General features: G+C 38.3%; 1 non-coding gene across 1 annotated transcript; it reads left to right on the top strand.

Annotated features, from left to right (window-relative positions):
* The first annotated feature begins 626 nt into the window (after positions 1 to 626).
* Positions 627 to 733, top strand: LOC123596549. Its single transcript, XR_006711725.1, has one exon. It is a non-coding gene; the product is annotated as a U6 spliceosomal RNA (small nuclear RNA).
* Positions 734 to 7,044: the final 6,311 nt, after the last annotated feature.

The raw sequence follows: 7,044 nt of genomic DNA, 5'->3' as shown, positions 1-7,044 counted from the left end.
ACCTAAGGCAAAAAGTACTCAATAAAATTTTTCCCATTATTAATTATTTCATAAAAGTCTTATTAAAGACCCCACCACTGTACTAAGTCCTGGAAATCTAATGATGAATATGACATGATCCCTGTCTTAAGATCCTTACAGTTCATGGGGTGCCTGGGTGGCTCAGTCAGTTAAGCGTCCGACTTTGGGTCAGGTCATGATCTTGCGGTCCACGGGTTTGAGCCCTGCATCGGGCTCTTTGTTGGCAGGCCTGGAGCCTGCTTCAGATTCTGTGTCTCCCTCGCTCTCTGCCCCTCCCCCGCTCACACTATGTCTCTCTTTCTCTCTCTGAAAAATACATAAACATTAAAAAAAAATTAAAGATCCTTACAGTTCGGGGGCATCTGGGTGGTTCATAGCCCATTAAGCGTCCAACTCTTGCTTTCGGCTCAGGTCATGATCTCATGGTTTGTGACATTGATCCCCATGTGGGGCTCTGTGTTAATAGCATGGAGCCTGCTTGGGATTCATTCTCATTCTCTCTCTCTCTCTCTCTCTCTCTCTCTCTCTCTCTCTCTCTCCCTCTCTCTGTCCCTCCCAAAATAAATAAATATTAAGAAAAAGAGAAAAAGGATCTTTACAGTTCAGTGCTCACTTTGGCAGCACATATACTAAAGTCAGAGCAATACAGGGAAGATTAGCATGGCCTCTGCATAAGGATGGCATGAAAATTCATGAAGCTTCCATATTTTTTATGCTAAGCAAAATAAATCTGAGAAAGACAAATACCATATGATTTCACTTATATGTGGAATTTGAGAAACAAAATAGATGAACATAAGGGAAAGAAAAAAAAAGGAAGCAAACTATATGAGACTCTTAACTATAGAGAACAAACAGTTGCTGGAGGGAGGTGGGCAGGGGATAGGCTACATGGGTAATGGGTATTAAGGAAGACACTTGTGTTGAGCACTGGGTGTTATATGTAAGTGATGAGTCACTAAATTCTACTCCTGAAACCAATATTGTACTATATGGTAACTAGCTACAATTTTTAAAAAATTGTTAATGTTTGTTTATTTTGAGGGAGGGAGGGAGAGACAGAGACTGAGTGGGAGAGGGACAGAACAGAGAGGGAGACACAGAATCCGAAGCAGGCTCCAGGCTCTGAGCTGTTGGCACAGAGCCTGACGCAAGGCTCAAACCCATGAACCGCGAGATTATGACCTGAGTGGAAGTCGGACGCTCAACCGACTGAGCCACTCAGGTGCCCCTAACTAGAATTTAAATAAAAACTTGAAACAAAAAAGATCCTTACAGTTCAGTAAAAAGTGAGACAAAGATAAATATACTCAATGACAGATGAGGAGTGCCTTGATAGATGCATAGATGGAAAACAGTGGCAGCCCAAGGGAGCAATCATTAGCAGGCTGCCTGCCTGAGGTGGATTGAGAAGGCAGGGAGCCTTCCTGGCTATTTCTTCTGTTTTCTCTGTTTATTTTCCTTTCACTCTATGTGCATGTCTATTTCCATTCTATGCCCATTTCCTGAAATATATCCAAGTGTGCTTTTGTTTACTCCCATGATATCAGTGCTGAAGAGTTCCAGGTCTCTCTACTGAACATTACCCCAAATATCCAGTTGCCAAATGCATATATATTCTTGGGTATACCATGAGTCCTCCAGCTCAACAGGAGCTAAAATTGAATTTTATAATCTTTTCCTCAAAACCTGCTCCTGCATTTTTTGGGTGCCGCCATCCACTCAGTTGTCAACTCAGCAACATCTTTATTGTTTTGCTCTTCCTAATTCTCCACAGTTAGTGTTCAGCAAGTCACATTAATTATATCTGCAAGACATCTTTCAAGTGCACCCACTTCTCTTCATTTCCATGTTTATAACCCTAGTTTAATATCATCTCTTCCTGAATTACTCCAACAACTTTTATTTGGTCTCCCTGCCTCTAATCTTATCTCCTTTTAATCTATTCTCCATACTGCAACCAGAATATTATTTCTAAAATACAAATCTAATTATTTCATTCTTTGGCTTAATATCCTTCAGAAGCTTCCCATTGCTTCTAGAATAAAATAGTTGGCAGGGCACTGCAGTCTCATGTTGCCTTACTTCCAACCTCGTCCTTTCATCACTGTCATCCTCTTACTTAATGTTTCCACCAGATAAACTTGCTTCCACTGGTGTTCCCTAAACCCCAGCTGCTCCACTGCTCTTCTGAGCTTACATCATTTCTGTACCCCTGCCCCCAGAGCACCAGTACAGTGTATTAAAATGCCTAGTTGTTTGTTTCCCTGACTAGAATAATCTCCTCAGGGCAGAGACCAAGTTGTTTTATTTTTGTTTTCCGTGTGTGTGTGTGTGTGTGTGTGTGTGTGTGTGTAATACAGGGGAGCCTTTAAGATGAGGTGGTCATAGGAATCACAATCACCTGCCTGTGATTGAGGCTGTAATGTAACTGATTTGGGCCTTCTATATGTTCTTTGAATAGCTCCATAAAAGAGAAACTAGGGGTGCCTGCATGGCTCAGTCAGTTAAGCATCCAACTTTGGGTCAGGTCATGATCTCCAGGTTCGTGGGTTCGAGTCCTGCATCGGGCTCTGTGCTGACAGCTCAGAGCCTGGAACCTGCTGTGGATACCGTGTCTCACTCTCTCTGCCCCTCCCCTGCTTGCACTTGTCTCTATCTCTCAAAAATAAATGACCATTAAAAAAATTTTAAAAAGAAATTAAACACCATCCAGATTATTTTATTTATTTTTCAGTTTATTTATCTATTTGGAGAGAGGCAGAGTGTGGGGGAGGGACAGAGAGAGCCTGACACAGGGCTCAAACTCATGAACTGTGAGATCATGACCCAAGCCAAAATTGAGAGTCAGACACTTAACCAGGTGCTCCCAGAATGTTTTAACAATATACTCAGTATTCAAAAACTAGGTAGCAATGTTGTCTCTATAGTTTACATCTAAATGAAGATGTTGTTTAAAATTAAACTTTCTCTGTCAATGAATGGCCTGTTTTTATATTATTACATGAGGTAGTAACAGGACTATTTATTCCATTAACTACTTATACTCTGAATTTAAATATTCCCTAATATTTGTTCTCTAATAAAGTTAAGTAATTTCAATCTATAGAATAAGATATTGTGGGCCATTTTACTTTATGCAAGGTACTTTTTTGACTATAATAGTGTATAACTAATTATACAAGTTCTTTTGTCTTTATCATCATGATTACCTTATATGGTCCAGAAATTAAAACATACACACACACACACACACACACACACACACACACACAGATCTTATTAAAACTGCACACTAATCTTTTAGTCAAATTTGGCATAAAATGGTATAAAGGATGAAGTTGGTCCTCAAAGGGAAGTGCATTTTTTTAAGTTTATTTATCTATTTTGAGAGAGAGAGGAAGAGAGAGAGTCCCAAGCAGGCTCGGCGCTGAGCCCAATGTGGGGCTCAATCTCAAGAACCATGAAATCATGACCTAAGCCAAAATCAAGAGTTGGTCGCTTAACTGACTGACCCTCCCAGGGCCCCCCCGGGAAGTGTTTTTTTTTTAACATAATTTTTTTGTCAAGTTAGCTAACATAGAGTATACAGTGTCCTCTTGGCTTTGGGAGTAGATTCCCATGATTCATCACTTACATACAACACCCAGTGCTTATCCCAACAAGTGCTCTCTTGAATGCCCATCACCCATTTTCCCTGCCCTCTACCCCTCCCACCATCAACCTTCAGTTTTTCTCTGTATTTAAGAGAAAATAATTGCATATTTAAAATGTACAATGGGTACATGTACACACCCATGAAATTGTCAGCACCAAGTAGTAAGCATATTCATCACTCCAGAAAGTTTCGTTATGCCTTTCTGTAATCCCTCTCTCCTACCCTTTCCAGCCTCCAACTAAAGCTTTCTATAGCTATAGATTAGTTTGAATTTTCTAGAGGTTTATAAGTGACATCATACAGTATTTACTTTTTAAAATCTGATTTCTTTCACTCAGCATAATTATTTTGAGAGTCACTTTTGTTGCATATATCAATGGTTAATTCCTTTATATTTTGAGTACTATCCCTTTAGAGATGCTGTAGAAAAACCAATGTTGAGCTTTCTCCTGTTAGAGAAGAAATTATTATGAAGCATTTGGACTTCTTTTAAACAGTTAAATGAATCTTTCTGACCAAATAAGGTTATTAGTCTGTATTAATGTTGTGCCTTGGGTACTCTTTCATTATTGCTCATGAACATGCGGTTAACTTTACAGATTATGTGGTCAAGAGGACCACATTGGCTGCTTACTGAAAACACGACCATTGAAAGACAAAAGAAAGGGCCGCATTCCTTTCTTGTTGTACAAAGTCTTTCTCAAATAGAATATTGGCACATCATAATTAAAAAGCTGGAAATCTACATGATCAATTAATCTTCAACAAAGCAGCAAAGGGTATCCAATGGGAAAAAGACAGTCTTCATTAAAGAATGTTGGGAAAACTAGGCAGCAACATGCAGAAGAATGAAGCTGGACCACTTTCTAACACCATACACAAAAATAAACTCAAAATGGATAAAAGACCTGAAACCATAAAAATCCTAGAAGACAGCATAAACAGTAATTTGTCTGACATCAGCCATAGCATCATTTTTCTGGATATGTCTCCTGAGACAGAGGAAATAAAAACAAAAATAAACTATTGAGACTACATCAAAATAAAAAGCTTCTGCACAGTGAAGGAAACAGACAAAAGTAAAAGGCAACTTACTGAATGGGAAAAGATTTTTTCAAACAACATATCCAATAAAGGTTTAGCATCCAAAATATACAAAGAACTAATACAACTTAACACCCAAAAAACAAATAATCCAATTAAAAAATGGGCAGAAGGCATGAACAGATATTTCCCCAAAGAATACATGGCTAACAGACACATGGAAAGATGCTCAATAACCCTCATCATCAGGGAAATACAAATCAAAACTATAATGAGATATCACACCTGTGAGAATGGCTAAAATCAATAACACAAGAAACAACAAGCATTGGCAAGGATGTGGAGAAAAAGGAATCCTCTTGAATTGGTGGAAATGCAAAGTGGTGCAGCCACTGTAGAAAAGAGTATGGAGGTTCCTCAAAAAGATAAAAATAGAAGTACCTTATGATCCAGTAATCACACTACTGGGTATCTACCCCAAAAATTCAAAAACACTAATTCAAAGGGATACATGCATTCCTATGTTTATAGTAGCATTATTTACAATAGCAAGTTATAAAAGCAGTCCCAGTGTCCATTGGTTGATGAATGGATAAAGAAGCTGTGGTAAGTATATACATAAATGGAATATTATTCAACCATGAAAAAGAGCAAAATCTTGCCATTTGCAACAGCATGGATGGAGCTAGAGAGTATAATACTAAGCGAAATAAGTCTGTCAGAGAAAGACAAATACAATATGATTTCATCCATATGTGGAATTTAAGAAATAAATGAGCAAAGGGAAAAAAGACTAACCAAGAAACAGACTCTTAACTATAGAGAACAAACTGATTATTACCAGAGGGACTCCATCCTGGGCGTGAAACCTACTTAGAAAAAAATTTTGAAAAGGCAAATAATAAAATGAAATGATACATTAAAAAAAAAGCTGGAAAACTTTTACATTTATCTATGCACAAACAAATAAAAGATTTTCACCATTCTATAAACATTCCTATGCTTTCCCATGCCAAGCCTTTTCTCATACTTCCTATTCTTCTGAAATATTCTTTCCTCTATTACCAACTAAGCCAGTTCTGCCCATTTTTTAAGATTTTTCTCAGCTTTTTTCTCTGATCTTTCATAGCACATTCCATCTTTCTTGTAGCCATTTTTATATGTGTGTTATCTTAAACTTTGAATATTTACCTTATTGTTTTTACTGTTACAGTTGAGCCTTGAACAAACACAGGTTTGAACTGTGCATGTCCACTTATATGCAAAATTAAAAAAATTTTTTTAAATGTTTATTTTATTTTTGAGAGAGAGAGAGAGACAGAGCACAAGCGGGGGAGGAGCAGAGAGAGAGGGAGACACAGAATCCGAGGCAGGTTCCAGGCTCTGAGATGTCAGCACAGAGCCCGACACTTGGCTCAAACCCACGAACAGTGAGGTCATGACCTGAGCCAAAATCATGAGTCAGACGCTTAACTGATTGAGCCACCCAGGCACCCCTACAGATTTTTTATAGTACAGGAGTGTAAATGTATTTTCTCTTCCTCCTGATTTTCTTCTTTTCTCTAGCTTACTTTACTGTTAGAATACAGCATATAATCCATGACATACAAAATATATGTTAACAAACTATGTTATCATTAAGGCTTTCTGTCAACATTGTAGGCTATTAGTAGTTATGTTTTGGGGGAGTCAAAAGTTACATCTGGAGTTTCGACTGTGTGGGGGCTGGCACTCCTGACCTCCATGTTGTTCAAGGTGAGAAGCTTTTTAAGGTTAGAAGTCAAGTTTATTCGTCTTTAAATATACCCGCCATGGTGTATACTAAATGCCTTGTACATAGTCGGTACTTAATAAATATTTGTTGCATGAGTGAATGAATCTACCAGTAAGAAGCAGGAAAATTGTAAGTAGTTCCATGATTTGACTACTTGAGAATAGTGTTAAGATTTCAAAGGGAGCATTCATCGAACACTTACATATGTTTGGAGCCATGCGAGCTTTACACATGGCCCCACCAAAATTAGAAATCAGGATTGTTACTGTGATTCTGTGCTCTACCATGTTCTAGGCTTGTAGTCTAAATATGAGAATGGGCGCTTTTGATATGTGAGGGGCATGTAGGATAAAAGAAATTCATCCAACATGAAATGGATCTTCATGCTTGGCACACACATCTGACTTTAGTGGTATAGTCTAGCCTCATCTTACCTCTGCAATCCGATTTCCCACAATTCCTCTAGACAAAGCTCTCTCCAGCCAAACTGACTCATAGACCAACTTGTAAAATCTAAGCTTTTGCTCATTCCATTAATGTAGCATGG

This window comes from Leopardus geoffroyi, chromosome B1 (assembly GCF_018350155.1).
Source record: "Leopardus geoffroyi isolate Oge1 chromosome B1, O.geoffroyi_Oge1_pat1.0, whole genome shotgun sequence".
NCBI lineage: Eukaryota > Metazoa > Chordata > Mammalia > Carnivora > Felidae > Leopardus > Leopardus geoffroyi.
The sequence above is the reverse complement of the archived record's forward strand: the minus strand, read 5'-3'. Positions and strand labels throughout refer to the sequence as shown.